The sequence below is a fragment of the Bicyclus anynana genome, chromosome 5, assembly GCF_947172395.1.
Source record: "Bicyclus anynana chromosome 5, ilBicAnyn1.1, whole genome shotgun sequence".
NCBI classification, from domain to species: domain Eukaryota; kingdom Metazoa; phylum Arthropoda; class Insecta; order Lepidoptera; family Nymphalidae; genus Bicyclus; species Bicyclus anynana.
In genome coordinates this window covers 5,606,864-5,630,153 of record NC_069087.1, presented here as the reverse complement: position 1 = coordinate 5,630,153, position 23,290 = coordinate 5,606,864, and the positions used below count along the sequence as shown (strand labels likewise).

The 23,290-nt window shown below is 36.9% G+C and overlaps 1 protein-coding gene across 1 annotated transcript in view; it reads right to left on the bottom strand.

Annotated features, from left to right (window-relative positions):
* Positions 1-23,290, bottom strand: part of LOC112048602 (protein Tob1) — a 67,259-nt gene that overhangs the window by 4,822 nt on the left and 39,147 nt on the right. The window lies entirely within an intron of this gene.

The following is a 23,290-nucleotide window of genomic DNA, read 5'->3' as shown; positions in this document are numbered from 1 at the left end:
CCATGGCTTTGAGCTGCCAACATCCAGAAGGTTACAGGGAGTAACCCGCTTAATGTCCTCGTTCAACCAACCGTTAGTGGTGTGGTCAACCAACACTGAACTTTCCGATGTTGGGTCTTCATTCCAGCACCTTGAATCCTAACATCCATTAGCTCTTCGAGTCATTTGCCCCATCTTTTGCCCTTTGTAAATGTAAATTTGTAAATTTGGTTCTTCTGCGGATCTCCTAACCTTTGTATATTTGCGTGATAATCTTTATCACGCAAATATACTTCGAGATTTTTGTTTTTATGTAAATAATATAGGTACTAGTAGATACCTTTAGTTGATATTAATTTGATAAAATTATTGCTTTATTACAAAATGCGAGATTTAATTTAGTTGCGGCTGTTATTTAGTATTGTTTATTAAATCGTTCTTCATTTATATAGTCTTAAAATACAATGAGAATGAGAGCAGGCCGGTTTACGGTCGGATATCTAATATTTAGGTACCTACCTCAGTAACAATAAATTGTGGAACGCTTTGGGATCAGGGGCGCCAGTTCGATAATTTATTATCAAATGTCGTCGATCATTTGTCTATTCTTGTGTAAATATAGGCCGCATAACTTTCTTTGTCTAAAGAAATCGATTTCGCTAATTAAATCGATCCATTTCCCAGAAAACTGTTACGGTCATTTTGCAAATGTAATATTTATACAGCAATGCTGGTTTGAAATTTACTAACGTTTATTACTTTATGAAAAATATAAACTAGTAGCTTGATGTATCCATCGAAATCTCGATCAGCAAACCTAATTTCTATCCAACTATAGGATACGATACTAGATAGAGTATCTAATTATGAAGTATTTTATACCAAAGCCAGAATGCACGGTGGCATTGTGGATGTCCAGGCAACTCGTACGAAACGATTTGCATCCACATTTCTAATTCGTACAGCAAAATTTTGGAATGTCCTTCTGGCGTTTGTGTTTCCTGACATATAATTTAAACAGCTTCAAAGCAAGAGTGAATAGGCATCTTCTAGGTAAGCGTGCTCCAACTTAGACCGCATTAATGCTTTCCATCAGGCTTAATCGTAGTCATCAGAAATCCATTGTACACGTTAAAGTTATTGGTCCGAGATATCACAGCGATCTGACGCAACTTATTGTCACAAAGAGGAAACCTTGGGTTTCCATTAGCGTCTCATTCAATGCTTTCAATACCTGTGTGTTTGTGGAGACTTGCAATGTGACACCTATGTTACTTTCTCACTTGTTACCTTGCCAGGTGTAACAGAGCAAGTTTCCACAAACACGCAGACATTATTTTATACCTAAGCGTGTAACAATAAGTACAAATCCACCGTACGCGTTAAAGTTATTGGTCCGAGATACTAGTGCGATCTGACTCAACATATTTTCACAAAGATGAAACCTTGGCTTACCAGTAGCGTGTTTGTAAAGACTTGCACTGGGACAGCTTGTTTACTTTTATCACCTGGTACCTCAGTCAGGTGTCACAGAGTTTCCACAAACACGCATGCAATCAAAGCACATGAGATGCTACTGAAATTGCAAAGTTTCCCCTTTAAGAAAAGAAGTTATGTCAGATAGCTCTGCCTGCCTCTTCTAAAACGGTTAAATTATTTGGCAGCTAAGACGCTCTCCTGTTTTATTTATGGTGATCAATGGGATTTTTCGATGGGCTTACTTTTTGGGTCGGAACATTTTTATCCAGAATCACGTGTCTTTGTTTCGGTTTTGATTTTGTGGTAATCTCGTCTGCTTTGGGGAACTCTTTGTCGTGTTAATCAATTTCCGATTTTATTTCAACAAGATTAATGCCTATAATGATTTGATAGCGTGAAATGCGTCAATATGCCTCTTCAAATGTGAGGGGGAACCTCGATAGGTACTAAGACTGATCACAAAAGAAGTCAGAAGGTGTACGCAGGTGTGGGTTATCTCAATCCGGCGCGACGCCGAGGCGACGCTGAGATTGGGGAACAGTTATCGATCATTGTGACCATTATAGGTCTTAGTCCTATCAAAGCTTCAGGCTTTACGGCTAAGAGGCTGGTCTTAATGCCAGAGGTTTAGGGTTCGATCCCCACGCGTTGGGTTGTCTTCCACTTCTAGCACTAGAGTTTCCCGTAGTAGAAAAGGAAAGGCTAATAAGCATTGGTGATATTTTGAAAAAAAAAATTATTGTTTTAATTATGTAAATGTGCCTATCGACTTCTATTTTTGCCTTCCATGTAGGCATATGGTTATACTAATACGGCCTACCTAATATACTAATACCCCTGGATTCTGAGAGGAGACTCGAGTTCAGCAGTGAGCCGAATGTGGGTTGATAACGAAACATTTCTTTAAGCTTGTGTTTATAGGTAAGTAAAGAGGTACAGTTCACGTCTAAGCCTAACTAGTAAATCACCTCATTGTAATTACTGCTAAAAATATTTACCCAATCAAGAATCAAACCTAAAACGTGCCAGTCAAATCGTTGCAATGGCGAGGTCAACAAACTACATAGTTAAAGAAAAAAAATTTAACAACAAAAATAAGAAAAAAGTTTTGTTGTGTCGCCGGTCATTGCCCCCGCTCCGTCTGTTCACAGTTCACACTTTGGGCTAATTTTATTTCCGTACCAAATTAACTTCGGCCTTCCACAGATGTTACGTGCGTATTGTGTAAATTGGTATAACCTGTCGCGTACTCATTTCACAGGTTCATTTGTGCTTGTCTTGATGACACATTATACTATTTTTTTTGTTGCATTATCTCGCATTTAATTACATTAATTCCTTTATCCAATGGCTGTCTGGTAGATATTGCTATTAGCAATAAGACCGCCTTTGCACATACTTGTTTTTTTTGTTATTGTTTTTGTTTTGGGCAATAAATAAATAAAAATAATAATAAGTGCAAGAAATAATTGTTAGTGCGACGTCATATCTTGCACTTATTCATAAATATTTCAGTAGGTTTGTTGTGGTGGGGATCGATGCCTATCTCCATCCTTTCATAGTTCCCACTTTGGGCTATTTCCGTATCAAATTAATCGGTCCCCCATGTTACATTACACATTGTGCTTGTGTAGTGCTTATGAATAAGTGTAAGAAATATTTTTATTGCGACGTCACATTTTATGCTTATTCGTAAACACTTAAAGGGATTTGTTTTCACGCCAGTCGTTTTTTGCATCTGTTCACAGTTCACATTTTGGGCAAATTTTATTTTCATAGCAAATTAATCTATAGTTCCTCTCCAAATAGTCGGAAAGACTGTCTTAGCAGTGGGTATGACAGTACTCTAGCGGACGGGGATCCAACGCACGACATTACCATTTTGCGAAGACACGTTAAATATAATTGGTACTTGTACATTTTTGCACGTTCCATTAACAATCCTATTTGAGAATTATATAGATTTGTAATTGTCTAGCTTACTTTGCTAAACGGCGGAGCAGAGGTCATAATAGGATTATTAAAGTCACCTGACTTGACTGCTCAAGCGGTCGCGTTGTAGTTTCAGTTACTGTGTCTAATTAACTGTTACGTAGTTAACTATAACAGTTAATTGCTAACTGACAGTGAAGGAATTGAAAGTGAATCAGTGCACACAATCTATACTAATATTATAAAGAGAAAAACTTTGTTTGTTTGTTTGTAATGAATATGCTCAAAAACTACTGGACCGATTTTAAAAATTCTTTCACCATTCGAAAGCTACATTAGCCACAAGTAACATAGGCTAAATTTTATTTTGGAAAAAACTAGGGTTCCGTAAGATATTTAGGTTTTTCGGACACAAGGTGTAAAAAACCAACTACAAAAGTAGGCTAAGGGTAGGGTAGGGGTAGGGGTAAAATAGGGGTAGTTGAAACTTTACATCGAGAAGTCGCGGGCGTCGGCTAGTTTATTATACATTAGCTGACACTTTGCCTGTTTCACACGCATATTGTCGTTGTTGTTGCCATTTGTCGTTTCCATGAAAATACGGGGAGAGAGTATTGTAAAGGCGGAATTATTAGAAGCATCAGAACAGATTCGGTATCATACATTTTGTATGGGAACGTTTACATATAGGGTTAATTAATACGAGCAGCACGGTGCCAACGGCAGCTGTATCACTATCATACATTTTGTATGCACATAAGTGTATACGTTGCCATATAAGATGTAGGAACTGGGGCTTTACCACGAGCTCTTAAATCCGTAGCGATTCCATAATGTTTCAACATTTCATACTTTGAGAGCCATTAAGCGTAACGCAATATCAATTCGTATTCACCCTTATAAAAGATGGACCGAAGAATTCACTGTTTTGCAAAAGGTGGTAAGCAGCGCCGGCCCGAGGTAAATTTTAGAATGGAGCGAGATCCAATTATGGCGCCTTTCCTGTTTGCTCCTAACATTATATACTAAGGACGTTTGAAAAGTTCGTAGCCTAACGTATATCGGAATGTCATACATTTTTAACCGACTTCAAAAAAGGAGGAGGAGGTTTCTCAATTCGACCGTTCGATTTCGATTCGATTCAAGCCGTTTAAATCATAAAGATTTTAACTGGATTTTCAGACACTTCTTTCAGATACGGCTTTAATTAACACAGCACTAACTTGGTACCGCTTTCAAACTGATCAGAAGGTAGATGTTATGTTTCGCTACAAAGATCGAAAAGACCATTTCGGCGCCCCCTAGGATTTGGCGCCTGGAGCGACCGCTCCGTTCGCCATATGTCCGGTCCGGCCCTGGTGGTAAGCCTGCTGAAATTCAATCAAAAAGTGTGAAATTTCACAGCAATACTTTATCTAGATATTGCCGAAAAACTAGCCCGCTTGTGGAAGCCGTAAGGAGGATTATTGCCGGAGATAACACAAGAGCACTTCGCAGTTTTCTCCCCAGTCTATTTCTTCGCAACGTGACTGCTTTTATAATCGAGATCTGAAGAGCTTATGCAATACGTGAGTAATCTTTCCTATTCATTGTGTATAATACAATACACTACTTAACTTATTAACTTCGCATATAATCTAACAGCTAACAGTGCCCCGCAATTTTACCCACTTTGATCCATGCTCCTATAGAAATATTAGGATAAGCTTCGAGATTCTCTGTGCTGTGCAGACGACCCGGTAAACTATGCCCTTTGATTATACGTCAAAGGTACCATATAAATATTAAATATATTTTTAAAGAAAAATAACGCAATAAAAAGATAGGGTTGGGGAAAGGAGGGTTAAAAATATTTTACGATGTATTCCTACTAAATATACAAAAAAAATATTTCACTCCTTCCAGCGGAAAAAAGAAGTATTGTTAAGCCATAAAGTTAACATTACGGCAAATTAAATTAAAAAAATACAGCTGTGCCTTGTTTATCGACTTGGCGCGCGTGATCGTTTGTGCCCCCTGCTATAGAATAATAATTATTTAAAATATAATGACAGTTTTTGTTTTCAAATTATAGTATTTTATTATTTAATTTTAGTAATTATATATTTAAATATATTTCTTATAGTTTTTAGAATATATTCTATAAAATAAAAGTTGAATGTTTCGTCATCTTAAAAAGTTGGGAACTTCTTGATGTATCATATTTTGTCTTGTTCATAAAATAATACTTATTTAATTTCGTTAGTCATAAGTTAAGATGTGAAGGTAAACAGCTTTAGTTCAATTCAACTGTACAAAGAGCTTAATGTTGCTATTAATATCAAATTGTAAGATTATTACATACTCCAGCGAGCATGTACTCCGTTGAGGAGTCAGCCATCCGTGAAATACTTTGAAGTTAACTTTAAACCTGTCTGACTTCTGAATACGAAGTGCTCCATGCGATGCAGTTTTCATATAGAAATGTATTTTATTATAATAATATTTCGCGCAAAAATTCTAAATGCTTTGTGCAATGAGCTCTCTCGACCTGTGCAAACTTGATAATTTTTATATTAAGCTAACTTTTGTAAATGACTTTGCTCGCGTTAGTGTATGTTTATATTTTTTTTATAATAATTGTTATTATCCTAAAATTCAAAATTCAAAATTCAAAATTCATTTATTTCAAGTAGGCTCAGTTTACAAGCACTTTTGACACGTCAGTTGACTATTTGTAAAGATTCTACCACCGGTTCGGAAGGCAGGTTCTGCTGAGAAGATACCGGCAAGAAACTCAACAGTTGCTCTTTTGAAAAAAGTCATACAGTATTACAATTTACATTTGATAACAATTAAATTACAATTTCTTATAGTTTTATTTCCTGTGTGAAGGTGGAAGCTGATCCAACGGCCTCCAAGCACCTTTGTCGTTAAGGAACTCATCAATAGTGTAGTAACCTCGACTAAGTAAATGTTTTTTAACACATTGCTTAAAGTTGTGCATTGGCAAGTCCATCACAGTCTTGGGGATCTTGTTATAGAAGAGTACACCCAAACCCACAAAAGATTTTTTAACTCTTTGGAGACGATATGCAGAAATAACTAACTTATGCCCGTGTCTAGTAAGACGTGGGTTTAGATCTCCTTTTCGTTTGTACAAATTAATATTTTGTCTCACATAAACTATACTGTTATATATATACTGACAGGCTACTGTTAAAATGCCTATTTCTTTAAACTTTTGACGAAGGGACTCGCGTGATTTTAGTTGATATATTGCTCGAATTGCTCTTTTTTGAAGTACAAATATAGAATGTATATCAGCAGCCTTGCCCCACAACAAAATACCGTAAGACATTACGCTGTGAAAGTACGCAAAATAAACAAGTCTAGCTGTATCAACATCAGTAAACTGTCTTATTTTTCTCACTGCAAAAGCAGCTGAGCTGAGTTTACCTGACAGTTTTTCTATATGAGCACCCCACTGAAGTTTAGAATCCAAGGTCACTCCCAGGAAAACTGTGGAATTCTCTATTTCTAGTGTTTCACCATTGATCATTATAGACTTATCTAATTTTATAACATTTGGTAATGAAAACTCAATACATTTAGTTTTCTTTGCATTTAAAAGTAAGTTGTTAACAGTGAACCAATGCGACACATGCGATATGGCACGGTTTACATCGTCGGAATTATCTTTACTTCTGTCACTCTTAAAAATTAGGGATGTGTCGTCAGCAAACAGTACTATCTCACAGATGCCGCTAACATGGTGTGGTAAATCGTTTATGTACACTAGGAATAGAAAAGGACCCAGAATTGAACCCTGTGGGACGCCCATTGTGTTAGAAAAACCGCGAGACTTTGAATCATTTATGCATACCTTTTGTGTTCTATCACTAAGATAAGAGGCGATGAGATCAAGTGCAACACTTTTTATGCCATAGTGGCTTAACTTAAGTAAAAGAATGTTATGGTCAACACAATCGAATGCTTTGGACAAATCACAAAATACACCAATAGCATTCTTAGCATTTTCCCATGCATCATATATATGTTTTAAAAGTTTAGCACCTGCATCAGTTGTACTGCGACCTTTAGTAAAACCATACTGTTCAGGGTGAAATAAATTATTTAAATTAAAATGACTTAAAAGTTGATTTAAAATGATTTTTTCAAAAACCTTACTAAGTGTTGGCAGTAATGTAATTGGTCTATAATTATTAACATCAGTTTTGTCACCTGATTTAAAAAGTGGTAACAGTTTGCCATGTTTCATTAGGTTCGGAAAGATACCCAAATCCACGCATTCATTAAAAATAATGGCTAAGTGGGGAGCAATTACATCAATTATATTAGATATTACTTTCACTGACATGCCCCACAGATCTCCGGTTCTTTTTAATTTTAACAAATTGAAAGATTTTTTAATGTCTGATACAGTTATGTGGTGAAATTCAAAAAGAACGTTGCACTCTTTAACATTGCCTCTTAATAGTCTCTGGGCTTCCGTAGCAGACGAATCTAGTGAATCAGTTAACAAGATAGGAACATTCTGGAAAAAATCTTCAAAGGCATTAACAACCTCGATATCAGTGTTTACCTTTTTGTCATTGACAATTAATTCAAAACTGATATCCCGCGGTTTGATTTTTCCTGATTCTCTATTAATTATATTCCAGGTGGTTTGTATCTTGTTCTCAGACTCAATTATTTTCTGTTTGATGTGTAACGATTTCGCAAGAATACAAACACGTTTGAAAATTTTTGAGTAACTTTTGACATAATCTAAATAAGTTCGCGTTTGAGTATATTGTTTTTGCTCGTACAACTCGTACAGTTTGTCTCTACTTTTGTAAATGCCTACAGTAGCCCATTCGCTAAACTTTAATTTTTGGCTAGCATTAATGCGTTTAAAGTTAAAAATTTTACTAAACTCTCTGTCTATTGTCTTGAAAAGTGTACCAAAGAGCATGTCTGGATGATTATTTTCAAATGCAAGACTTGGAATTTTAGAAATAATTGTGTTTTTGAATCGCTTTAATTTACTTTCAGTTATTGGCCTACACTTTACCCATTGATTGCTATTGGTTTTATTATTTAAGATAGTAATTATTTGACCACTATGATCAGAGCTTAATTTATTTATTATCTTCTTTCTCTCAAGCACACAATTATAAAATATATTATCCAGACAGGTACCTGAAGTTGCGGTTATCCTAGTAGGTTCGTTAAAAGCATGCATCAAATCAAAACATTTAAATAAGTTAAGAAATCTAACAGATTTTGAGTTTTCTGTTAGAATATCAACATTAAAATCGCCGCAAATCAGTATTTGTTTGGAAGATGTGCACAATCGCCTCATTACATCTTCCATTACCTCTTCAAATTGATCAAAGTCAGCAGGAGGGGGTCTGTACACGCATACTATAATAATTTGTTCCAACTCCACACAAGAAAGTTCAACAATGCATTCCACAGAAAGACGAACTATATCTTTTCTATCCTTACATTTTAAGTTATTATGTAAGAAAATTAAGGAGCCACCATGACCAGCCCTTCTGAAGAACACACTTGACAATGAATAATTATTAATATTAAGAACTGACAGCTGTGAGTTAGTGAGCCAATGCTCCGTAATACATAATATGTGTATATTGAATTTTTCTACAAATAGTTCAACTTCTAACTCCTTGCCGTTGATGCTCTGTATGTTTTGGTGTACAAGGTTAATGTTACAGTGCATCTCCGTTGTCGTATCTTCTAGTTTAAAAAATTTTCAATTGTAACAGTACCAGGATTGGTACTGCGGTCAGGTATAGAAATATTTGTACTATTAGTACAGGTTGTAAAAATGTCAAAAGACTGCGTTACAATACTTGTAACTGGATCGGTTAAATTACAATTAACAATTGAGACAGTACTATCATTCGTACTCTGGTCAATATATATAACCTATAACGTTTTGTGTAGGTACTTCTTAAAGTGTGTAAATAAATATATAAACATGATATATAATATATACAAATATATGCAAAAATTCCCGTTCTTTCGTGAATGTGTATATATGCAAAATTTTCTGTTCTTTCGTGTATAATAAAAATCGGTACTTTGTATCTATTCAAAATCAATTTAAATAGAAAAAAAAAATATTGTTTGTAATTTCAGCGCTAACAACAATATCTTTCATTAAGAAACACGTATGTTTAATACAGAAACACGCATCTTTCATACAGAAACACGTATATTTCATACAGAAACACGTATCTTTCAAACGGAAACAACAGTGAGGCTTGGCGCCTAAAATTGTACAATGTAGCTCTTTCACAATAAAGTATGTTTAAAAGCTTTAAAAGCTTTTCCCAAAAAGCCTCAAAGTTGCCCACAAATCCAAGATTGCGTTACAATTATAGGATTATAATTTTATCATCGTAGCATCATTAATAACATATACATATTCGGCTCGAGTCTCCTCTCAGTGTGAGAGGGGTTAAGCCTTAGTCCACCACGCTGGCCAAACGCGGATTGGCAGAATTCACACACGTACAGAATTAAAAAAAAACTCAGATATGCAGGTTTCCTCACGATGTTGAAAATGGTTACAAATTAGTTAAAAAAAAAAACAAACTCCTAAAAAAGTTGGTTTATAGGCTAAATTACAGGGCAAATGTTTTACGCTGGCCAGGATAGACGAAACATGCTAATAACCGGGATCACTCAGTGTCCAATACTTTTTGAATTTAGTTATGGGTCTAACAAGAGAGCCTTAATAAAGTGAACCCTAAAAACCCAAGCTAAGCTCTGCTAAGTTCGTAACTTTGTTAAAAGCGCTCGTTACGGGAGAGGAAACAACGATCTTCGTTAAATTTTACCTTAGAAAGTTTCAAACTTCACTTAGTGTTTAGTTACACTCGGAAATCCTGAATGTATATTAAAATTAAATTGTGTACTTAAGGTAAATTATTAACTCAAAGGTGTAAATAACGTAAGTGCCTACAATTCTATAGGTTCCTTCTTCTTCTTCTTCTTTTTTTTTTCCTGGACCTTTTCCGCATTTGGCCACTAGGGTTGGCCGTTGTGCGTAGGTCTTTTTGGTGCTGGTCTCCACTGGAGTCATTCCAGCTAACCGAGCTCGCTCCAGAAGTTTAGCAGGCCGCCTAGGAATTTCATAGGTTAAGAATCTCGTCAATGTTAGCTATTTAAATTATTTTTATACCTAGCTAAAGACCATAGTCAGGTTCAAGCCCTTATTTGGCACGTTTCTTTAGTTAGTTTTTCATCTAATAGTCATATTATTTGGTCATCTCGATTGAAAAGTGGCGAATTTTTAACGTATTAGCGTAAATAAAAATTACTTTTCATTTACTGTATACAATTTTTGTTAACTATTTTAAATGAAGGTACGAGCAGATACTGTGTCTGTACTAGAAACACTAAACTTTTATTACAGTAGGCAGGTAGTCATAGATAGTGTAGGAAGTGATCCCTTATAAATACTTCGATATCATATCAGATAACGATATTTTTTGTTGGAACGACGGAAAAAATAGGTACGCAATACGCATTCAAACGACAAAATCCAGATAATACCTACTCGTAAGAGATAAAAGATTAAATGAGTACCTTTTATGGTTGCTATTCATTGAGTTCATATCGCTCATGTATACCTTTTATATTAAAAGGTTATTTTAGTGTTTTTTTTTGATTTCGTATCTCTCGATAATTTAATTCAGTGAGATTCAGACCTCAGTACTCGACAGTGTAAGTTTCGAATTCTTCTGTCTGTATTTCGAAGTCTATCTGTTTAACACGTCACTATAGAAATAGAGTCATATAATAAGAGACAAATTCGGAGCTCTCATTGTTGAGATAAAAAATCATACAGCTTGAAAAAGCGATGGAACCGTTGATGGCTTTGTGGGCTCACTCAGTTTATTTTGATTTCATCGTGACCGTAGGAATCTACGTTCAGATGACGGAAAACCGGGTCGTTTACACCGATGGAGATGCTGTGGCGAGGTTTATTGTGTTGCCTCTACTGATAGTAGCAATACAATAATCCTCGCCACAAAAAAACGTCCTCTACGACCTGAATAAACCCTGAGGTTTGGGTTCAGTTCGTAGAGGACGTTTTTCGGCGTATATTTTTAAGTAAGACTCAGAATCACACAGCGGGTGATGGAGCGAGCTATGCTCGGAGTATCTCTGCGTGATCGAATCAGAAATGAGGAGATTCGCAGAAGAACCCAAAGTCACCGACATAGATAAACGAGTCAAGCTGAAGTGGCATTGGGCGAGGCACAAAGTTCGAAGATCCGAAGGACGTTAGGGTCCCAAGGTGCTGGAATGGCGACCCCGCACTAGAAAGCGCAGTGTTGGTCGACTCCCCACCAGGTGGACTGACGACGTCAAGCGAGCCGCAGGGATTCGCTGAACGCAGGCGGCTCAGGATCGTGAATTCGTGATGTTTGGAAGTCCCTACAAAAGGCTTATGTCCTGCAGTGGACGTCCATCGGCTGATATGATGATGATGATATTTTTTAGACGAAGTTTTGGATCACGGGTAGAAAGTCACAGCACCTAGACAGTTTTTATAAATAATGGGTGGGTGGTAGTTTTTATAAATAGTTATCGAAAGCTATTTGATATATTTGCTACTCTGTGCTTACCTCGTATTTTACTAGAAATATTGAGGTAGGTACTATAATAAATCGTACCAAAGTTCGTAGCGGTTGCGTGATGTCACGTTATAACGTGTGAACGCAAATATTAGCTATCTAGTTTTATTTATTACCCACATGGCATATTCCATGATAGCGAATTCGGATTTACTATAATAATATTATATTATTGGGGTTGCGCTTGGAGAAATGTTTTTGTTGTATCGTTATTTTTGCAATAATTGTTTTCTTCTATCTCCAAAGCCTGAAGGGTCAAGTTATTTAATTATCTTTTTGTGCTTATTTATTTATCAGGTATCGGGAATTCCCCGAAAATGTTCGTATATCCGCTAGATGCGATGATTTCTTTGTTTTGTTATCATTCTTATTATCTATGGAAACGTCAATCTATGTTAAATCTTTACAAAATTTACAGACATTTTTTATTTTTGACGGTCTCCGTGGCGCAGTGGTGTGCGGGGTGGATTTACAAGACGGAGGTCCTGGGTTCGATCCCCGGCTGGGCCGATTGAAGATTTCTTAATTGGTTAAAGGCTTTCAGCCGTGGCTAGACAAAGACGTATCGCCAAGCGATTTAGCGTTCCGGTACGATGTCGTGTAGAAACCGAAAGGGGTGTGGATTTTCATCCTACTCTTATCAAGTTAGCCCGCTTTCATCAGGTGAGATTGTTGTCAAGGGCTATCTTGTAAAGAATAAAAAAAACACAGAAACAAGTGGTTAGATAATTAGGCAAAGTAGAAAAATACCTACCTCAATTTAGGATGTTTCTTCTGTTTTTTATTGTTATTTTCAAAAGCGATATTGTCGACATGAATATTACTTTGGCACTAAGGGAAATCAAAACAAACCAAAAATAAGTATAAAATATTTTATAGGGACATTATTGTAAAAAAAAAAACATGTCGTTGAATAAAACTACACAGTAAGTAGATAGAGTAATAAATAATAGACAATAACCACAACATGCTCTATTTTTGTTGTGTAGTAAACAAACATATTTTTCGTTCGCCCAAAACAGAGTCATGAAAATTTATGGAAACAAAAGAGAATAGAGAGATAAACGTATATCACGCAAATCTACCCATTACAATAATACTTCTCATGCTCCATCCATATCGTCATATACTAGCAAACTCCACGTGGTTTCACCTGCGTAGCTCCTATTCCCGTGGGAATACATGGATAAAATATAGCCTATGCTACTCGCCGATAATGTAGCTTTTAATTGGTGAAAAGATTTTTCAAATCGGTCCAGTATATATCGGGATAAAATAATGTATGAAAGTTTGTATAAAAGTTTGTCAATTTTGCGGCGATTTGGCTTAAAAAAAAATTTTGAATTAAAATAGATTTTACTCTGCATTAACATATAGGCTACTTTCATCCCGGAAAAATCCATAGTTCCCGTGGGATTTGTGAAAAACTGAAATACACGTGGACGAAGTCTTAGGCGCCCGCTAGTTTTATCATAAAATCTCGCGAATTCTGACATCGCAGACATTTTTACAGCATCCAACTCATCTCGGAATCGATTCACGAGAACGAAACCGAGCGTTGGGGGCGTACGGCCTTTAAGTTCTGTCCTATTTATATCAGTATCGATCCGACGCCCCACTGCCCGAGAACCCCTGACTCAGCGCACTCAATAAAAACACTTATATCAATGGGTGTAAAGGTCAGATTTCTGCGTATTCAACGCGCCTTCCGGCTGACTGTTGAAACGGTCGCTGCGAATTTGACTCGGCTACTATAATTAAAAATATATTATTGTCTCGTCTATTTTTCCCGACTTTATTTGCGTAAAAGGGTCGGCATTGAATGTATTACTTATAGGTAGGTTTATGTAAGGGGTTTTATTTGAATGACTTAATAAGTATGGTTTAAGTTAGTCAAAGTAAGTTTACCAGTTAAAGTATAGAAATAATCGGTCCAGTATATATCGGGATAAAATAATGTATGAAAGTTTGTATAAAAGTTTGTCAATTTTGCGGCGATTTGGCTTAAAAAAAAATTTTGAATTAAAATAGATTTTACTCTGCATTAACATATAGGCTACTTTCATCCCGGAAAAATCCATAGTTCCCGTGGGATTTGTGAAAAACTGAAATACACGTGGACGAAGTCTTAGGCGCCCGCTAGTTTTATCATAAAATCTCGCGAATTCTGACATCGCAGACATTTTTACAGCATCCAACTCATCTCGGAATCGATTCACGAGAACGAAACCGAGCGTTGGGGGCGTACGGCCTTTAAGTTCTGTCCTATTTATATCAGTATCGATCCGACGCCCCACTGCCCGAGAACCCCTGACTCAGCGCACTCAATAAAAACACTTATATCAATGGGTGTAAAGGTCAGATTTCTGCGTATTCAACGCGCCTTCCGGCTGACTGTTGAAACGGTCGCTGCGAATTTGACTCGGCTACTATAATTAAAAATATATTATTGTCTCGTCTATTTTTCCCGACTTTATTTGCGTAAAAGGGTCGGCATTGAATGTATTACTTATAGGTAGGTTTATGTAAGGGGTTTTATTTGAATGACTTAATAAGTATGGTTTAAGTTAGTCAAAGTAAGTTTACCAGTTAAAGTATAGAAATGTAAAAATTTAATATTTTAACAATTAACCCGTGATATGGGTTTGGAATGTATGGAATACTAGCAGACGCGTTTATAATATTAGTAGGATATTTTTATTTTACGCTGTGATATGCATATGGATTACAATACAATATTGTTTATCTACAAGATATTACCAACAGCGTAAGAGATATCGTCGTATGAATCTATATTTATTAAAGTAAACAGCTATTGGTTTTTCTACAACGCTGTTAAAAGACAGCAATCTACAAACACAGGATAAATGAGCGTCCATCTTGGACTTTTATCAGAAAATGTAGTAAATAAAACAAAGTGCTAAGATAAATACTTAGAAATGTTATTTTGGTCTGTGTTAAGTCATAAGCTAACGCGGTTTTTTCCGTTCAATGTAACTTGTATGTATTATTATGTATTCTGTGTACACGAGTACGATAAATATAATTTTACCAAGCTTAGATAAAACGAAAGCAAGTGATAGCCAGTATTTTGTCATAAATATTATAAAAGTTGAATGTTTGCCATTCTGTACTACCCTCAAAGGTAAGAACCTTTATTAGAAAAGTTATAAAGAACTGTAAAGTTTTGATTAAGAACATTGTAGTTTTGGTAGTCAGCATGTAACAGAGGCCCAAAAACTAACCAACTAAGTGTACAACGTAATTCTGTTACGGTAACAGTTTTACGTTAAAAAAAATTACGGTATTTTTGTAAACGTAAAACTGTTACTATTAAATGTATAAAGGGTGATAAAATATAAACCTTAAATGTGGTTGGCAAAGGGTTTATTATGAACTAAGGAATACAATTAGAGGACTAAACAGCTAGAAGAATTTAGAATTTAGATTCTCAACACGCTATCACCTATATCTTGCGCCATACTCTTACAAATGGCTTGCATTCATCTACGTTACACTAGACCACACCTAATGGCCTGATATATCGTTATAGTGAAATAATCTCTACCACATCTGGAATCGTATCTTAGCATTAAGGAGACGTTTCTCTTACGTATTCTGTATTGCCAGGTCATATCTATTGTTTTTTTTGTATTCATAAACTTCATCAAGCCTTTCTAATTTCTGATGTCCGACTACCACCAATCAAACACAACTCTGACGGTGTTTTGTAGAAATAGATGGGAAAAAATATCATCTGTTGCTTATATAATAGACAAAAAATTAAACAAATATCCCAGATAAACTGAATATAAGGACTGATAGAACTTTGCATTAGAAGCGGTTGTTAAGAAGTCTGCAGCTACGACCACATAAGTAATTTTAGACATGTAAAGGGATTATAATGCATATTATATGTGTATATTCAATGAGTTAGAAAAAAAGCTATGAAATTAGTGATTTCTTGTAAAAATGTAAATAACCGTTAGTTCTTGTTTTTTTCCACTAAAAAGCCTCAAGAACTCAAGCACAAATATATACGATACAACTTAAAATAGCATTAACCTGTGCAAGAACAAACCGTTCCATGCAACAAATCACGTACATACTGGTATAAAGAATATAAACAATCTCCAACACGTAACTACTACAATAAAAGTAGTAAGTAAACAAAATACGAACATAAAGCGCTACAACTATACCATACATTGGTTACATTTCTTTTACGGTCCGTACATTATATTTGATATGGGCGAGTAATGGTCGCTTCATCCGGCTCGAAGGACCAGAATCGCTTTGTTTCCTGTGTTAATATTTTCACTAAGCCATCGCCACGGTACTATCGCTACGGTCGTGAAAGCCGTTCCGGAGGTACCTACGTGCGATCGGTGGCGAATACCTTCCGGTCTGCGGGTTGGTTGATATAGCCAATTTATAGGGCATCGCCATCTGTTAAGAGTTCATTCACAGTAGAAGGGTGTAGAGGTGCCATTAGTTTAGATTTAGCAGGATTATTTCTGTGGAATAGTCTAATAGTGTCTTTGTAGGGGCGTGTAATGTACATTAATGAAACACCACATAATTTAATAGTATACTTTGTAAGAAAATACTACATAAAGGAATTAAGGAATCTTATTTAATGAAAAATTCTTGCAAATATTTGCTTTTAAGATTATTTGTATGGATGCAGTTTATGGGGTAAATATATTTTATGGGATGAAATTAATAATTAAAATATCATCTCTTTACGTATCTTTTAAGTATTTACACTAAGTCCCAAAAAACGAAAAAAATGAGTTACAAAAGCATTTTGACTCCTTGTCCTTTTTTTGAAATAATTTATATGGTAACCCTGGCCCTTTTGTAAATATACCTATTATGTAAGTTGTAACGGTATTAGGGCATGAAATTACTGTGAATTGGGTTTGTGGCTGTAACAACATTAACATTTAAGAATACGAAAATGCTATTGTAACTTGTTAGTAATAAGGTAAATAAAGAAAAGGTTTTTGATTGCCATACGTGTATACCAAACGTTATGGCTTGTATATTTTTATCCTACGAGTATGCTACTATTATAGGACTCAAAAGTGATTAGAAATATAAGAAAACTATTGTTGAACAAAGGTATTCACAACACTTGTCAGGATAACTTAATTAATAAATCAAACTGTAACCAAAATAAGTCCTTAGAATGGCAGAGAATGATCTTGAGTGAAGTCACGTACTTGCGAACGATGTGTGTAGGGTTAAAGGCGCCTTTTACTGATATCAAACACTCCCCTTTTCCACTCAAGTCACTCTCCTCGTCTATTCTAAGTAACCCATAAACAATTACACAACAAGAGATGTGGACGGCTCGAACGCCACGAGCACACTGAAGCCAACACGAGATCGAGCGACGTCATATCCGTCACAGACTATTATTTCCAACACTAAACGGCGATAACACTACTAATTATAGGGCACTTAAAAACACAGTTTTTTTGATATCACAGACAGACACTTCAATTTTAGTTATATGTATTGATACCAACGGACGCCCGCGTCTCCGTTAGCGTAAATTGTGTTCTTCATTTCATTCGTTCTTCTATATTTTCCGGGTATAAATGCATAAGTGATTTTGTTTGTTTGTTATATTTGTATGTATTTAATATCTGTGGCAGTTAAGCCGGTAAATAAGGGTTAATCGCTGTTTGTAAATATACAAGAATAGGATCGAGACATATATTATTTGTACCTACTAAGGGTATTTAAAGAAACACTATTCCACACGGACTATTGATAGATTTATACTAACACGAGCGAAGCCGCAGGTAAAAGCGATTACTAAATAACATAAGATTGAAAATTTTGAAACATCCGAATGTCATAAAAATATTAATTACACTCTCGATCAAATCTCTTTCAGTGCGTTTTCATTTGAGACCCCCTCGAGTATATTTGCAGACATTGAGTTATTCTTCCGCACTTTCACCCTCCACAACTTTTAAACGGCTCAACCGATTTTTATCTTCATCCGTTTCACTCACAGTCAGACAGCCACATTAAACTTATAACACACCTCTTTTTGCGTCGGGGCTTAATAAAAGAAAAATTTTGGATAAAAGAAATGCTCATAACCATAACAAGCCCAAACATAAGCCTACGACAATACACGTTGGACCTTTTCGGTCGAAATTGTCTGTTTGTGTTATCGCTATGCAAATTCTCTTGTCTATGGAGTTTCGTGTGTGTTTTCGGTTGATACTCGTAGCTATGTGGGTTATCGGTGTTTTGCAAGTATGTACGCAACCTATAAACATAAATGTACGGCTTGATAACACGTTGAAGCTGTTTTCGAATAGGCTTTCATTTTGACGTAGGCACCCGTATTTACCCACATGTACTTCTTTTTAACCGACATCAAAAAAGGAGGAGTTTCTCAGTTCGACGCGTTTTTTATGTTTGTCTTAATACGTCACTGGCTTGGCACCGCCTTCAAAGTGATCTGAGGATAGTACATACGATGTTATTTTTCGCTTTTTAGTGTATTTTTGTGATTTTGAAGTCGGTTGAATTTTTTTGTTAAAAAGATTTTTGTACAGTATATATGTAGATAAGTAATCACTAATTATGTACATTGTCTTATGTAAGCAATATTTGTTTGTGTAACGTCAGCACAGCATAGACGCAATTTTAAATTATTTAGCCTGAGCTAGGTGTGATATAGAAACCCGTTTGAATTTCTGGAACTTTGTTACCTGCTACCTTCCAAAGCCACCATGATACAGTCCCTATTTCCTATCGTACTTACCTCAGCGTGCACAAGGTTTTGAACTAGGGTATGCATTATATTATACTTAAAAATATACAAAACGGAAATCTTCTCCAATGTACGATGGTAGGTCCTCAGGGTATGCAGTGAAGTTGTGCATCTATAATGTGCGCGCCACTGGCTACTGTTTAAACCTGTGGGTTGACAAACTTTCAGCTGTTATAAAATGACGAAAGTCCAGCCATGATGGGTCTAATAATTTAGGTACCTGTACACCTACCTAGTACGTACCTACACACACCTACCTAGTACGTACCAACACACATCTACCTAGTACGTACCTACACACACCTACCTAGTACGTACCAACACACATCTACCTAGTACGTACCTACACACACCTACCTAGTACGTACCTACACACATCTACCTAGTACGTACCTACACACACCTACCTAGTACGTACCAACACACATCTACCTAGTACGTACCTACACACACCTACCTAGTACGTACCTACACACACCTACCTAGTACGTACCTACACACATCTACCTAGTACGTACCTACACACACCTACCTAGTACGTACCTACACACACCTACCTAGTACGTACCTACACACATCTACCTAGTACGTACCTACACACACCTACCTAGTACGTATCTACACACACCTACCTAGTACGTACCTACACACACCTACCTAGTACGTACCTACACACACCTACCTAGTACGTACCTACACACATCTACCTAGTACGTACCTACACACACCTACCTAGTACGTACCTACACACACCTACCTAGTACGTACCTACACACATCTACCTAGTACGTACCTACACACACCTACCTAGTACGTACCTACACACACCTACCTAGTACGTACCTACACACATCTACCTAGTACGTACCTACGCACACCTACCTAGTACGTACCTACGCACACCTACCTAGTACGTACCTACACACACCTACCTAGTACGTACCTACACACACCTACCTAGTACGTACCTACACACACCTACCTAGTAATGTACCTAAACACACCTACCTAGTACGTACCTACACACACCTACCTAGTACGTACCTACACACACCTACCTAGTAATGTACCTAAACACACCTACCTAGTACGTACCTACACACATACTCAAGTCATTTTCCAATTAAGACCTTAAATGGTACGGTATTTTAGGCGTCGCTGTTGTAAAAATTGCTTCGTAACAAATAATGATCCAGTGTAGGTATAATTAGCTACCAATTAAGTAGCGACAATTGTACGCCGAAGTTGGATAATTTGGAGAAAACATTCGAATGGGGGCTTGCATTTTTTCAACTCGGAATTAATCAAAAGGTTTGAAGATAGAAGATAAATACCAATTGCTGAAGTCTGCTGAGAAAGACTGGCAATAAGCCTTGTATAGCAAGTATAATTCGCGAAGTTATGCTTCAGCGTAATACAACACCATGTAGTTAGAAGAACCGATGGACGTTGCTAGAATAGCGACCCCGCACCCGAAAGCGCAGTGTTTGTCGACCCCCCACTAGTTGGACTGAGGACATCAAGCGGGTTGCTGAGAGCCGCTGGACGCTGGCGGCTCGATAACATTGTATTTGTCAGTCCGTGCAAGAGGCTTATGTCCAGCAGTGGACGTCCATCGGCTGTCAATAATGATGATGATTGCTAAGGTCCGAATTTCAGAGGAGACGCCCTTAGAGAGTCTTTCCGCCCATCTCTTCTGCTTCTGCCTTCGTGGCCAGGCGATGCTTCTGAGCTCGGCCAAAACACTCGGTGACGCCGTTGAGGTTCCAATAAGGAGTAGTCGTGTCATTTTATAAATAGTTAAACTTGACGTATCAAAAATACTTGAAAACAGAGCACGTTCAGTGTCAATCCGATCGATATCGTTAACATATTCTGATAGTGATCGTTACCAAGTTAAACCTCACCAGGCCGGTCGCTATTAGAACAGCGTGGTGGAATTGAGTTCCAAATTCTTCCATAAAGAATGAGGCTTCGCTCCTTCTCTACAAGACATCCGATAAAACTGATTGTATGTTGGTCTCGGTGACATGACATCTTGCAAAACATAAGATCAGTTTTATCGGATGTCACACCGTTAGCGCTGCAGGCATGCGGGCTTATTGGATGGTGGATGGCTAGCATAAAGAATGTAGTGGGTAAAAAAAAATTACTGGTAATATTTTCCAATGAGCTATCGCGGTTTATTCCTAGTAAAGTGTGTCGTTAATTTACATAATTATGCCATGAAGCGAACACTAGGTGATGATGGAGACAGTAAATAAAGCTTGGCCTAGTATCCGCACAAACAAGCTAATAATGTCGCCGTGGCAATAAACGGCTTAAAATAGCTCAAATGTGATGCATAAATAGACTACATTGCCTTGTTATTGTGGTTGTATTTTACGTAGGATACCTATACGAGCCTAAAAGAGTAACTATGTATGTTAACTTGTTAGTCAAACTTTACGCGATTGATGTTTGGCCAGACAGTTTTGTCAACAACTTTGATCGATCACCCTCATACTAAATTACTAATAATTTTATTTCAAGACAATTCACTACAAGACAGCCCTTGACTATAATCTCACCATAAGGTAAGTGTGCATCTTAGATGGAAGCGGGCTGACTTGTTTGGAGTAGGATGAAAATCCACACCCCTTTCGGTTTCTACACGACATCGTACCGGAACACTAAATGGGTCTGAGGTACGGATTTACCGGTAGGGTGGTAACTAGCTACGGCCGAAGCCTCCTAACAGCTAGACCTAAATTTAAGAAATCCTCAATTGACCTAGCCGGGGACCTCCGTCTTGTAAATCCACCGCACACACCACTGCGCCACGGAGCCGTAAAATCATGATCTCGCTCGCGTATTATCTCTCTTCTGTTGATTGTGTGTCTGTGACACCTTACCATCATCGAGAGGTTTGGGCAAGTCCTAAAGTTTTAATACAGCCGAGTCTGAGGGTTGAGAAAAGCGTGGGGGGGACCACCTGTGCTCAATAACTCACCATAAAGAGACGTAGGGATGGGATTTGTAGACCGAGAGAGATTAGTGGAAGACCATTGAAGTGCACACATGCAAAAATTCATACTGCCTACCTTGTGGACTCATTACGAAAATTTTTTGGAAAAGGAATTTTGCATTTTATACAATTGTACGTGTAATGCCTACCCAAGTTACAAACTCGTGCACACCACGGTCCGGGTAGCGGCAAAAATCCGGGGAAAGTAAAGGTGATCTCGTCTTAGTAGCCAAAGAAGCTGTGCAGGCATTGATATGTCAAGGATACGAAAATAAATGTACCCACAATCTCTAGCGTCAGTGAGTAAAGAGCGATTTATGTAGGAGTAGATATTTGACGTAATTTTTAACCGACTTCAAAAAGGAGGAGGTTCTCAATTCGGTCGGTATTTTTTTTTTTTTTTTTTTTTTTTATGTATGTACACCGATTACTCAAAGACGCCTGGACCGATTTCAAAAATTCTTTTTTTGTTTGAAACGGTATAGTCCCCATTTGGTCCCATTGCCATCATGTCAAGATCTGATGATGGGATCCTGGAGAAATTGAGGGGAACTTTCGAAAATTATATGGGTGTCTAGTGTGTTTGTATACTTTTCCATTTAGTACTTTTAAGCACTACAATTTAATGAAGGTTTAAAATCGATCTGATGATGGAGCCATAAAACAGACGAGGGAACTCCTCGGCGATTTACAGCAGTTACCTTGTGTTTGGGCTTGATTAATTTGTATTAATGAGAACTTTCCACATAAATAGGTTGTGACTGTCATTTAGGGGTTTGGTGATGAAGACCAAGGACAATTAAGGGAACTCCTTAACAGTTTACAGTAACTACCTTGTGTTTGGCCTTGATTTATTCGTATTGCTGAGAACTTTGGACCTAGATGAGTTGTGTCTGTTATTAGGGGTCTGATGATGAAGACCAAGGTCAATTAAGGGAATCCCTTAATGGTTTACGGTAGCTACCTTGTGCTTGGGCTTGATTAATTTGTATTGCTGAGAATTTTGTACCAAGATGGGTTGTAACTGTCATTAGGGGTCTGATGTATTCGTTTGAGATGAAATTTTACACTAAAAATGGAAAAATAATAAAAATTTTAATAAAAAAAATACAACCGACTTCAAAACCTAAAAACGTACCCACGAAACTAAAAAGTGAAAAATAACATCATAATATGTTCTACCTGCTGATCAGTATGAAGGCGGTGCTTAGCCGGTGTTGTCTTAATTTAAGCCATTTCTGACAGGACCACATGGAACAACACTGTCTGCAAAATCTAAATCTATAAGATATTCTCACATGGCTTGAATTAATACATCACCGGCTTAGCACCGCCTTCATACTGATCAGCAGGTAGAACATATTATGATGTTATTTTTCACTTTTTAGTTTCGTGGGTACGTTTTTAGGTTTTGAAGTCGGTTGTATT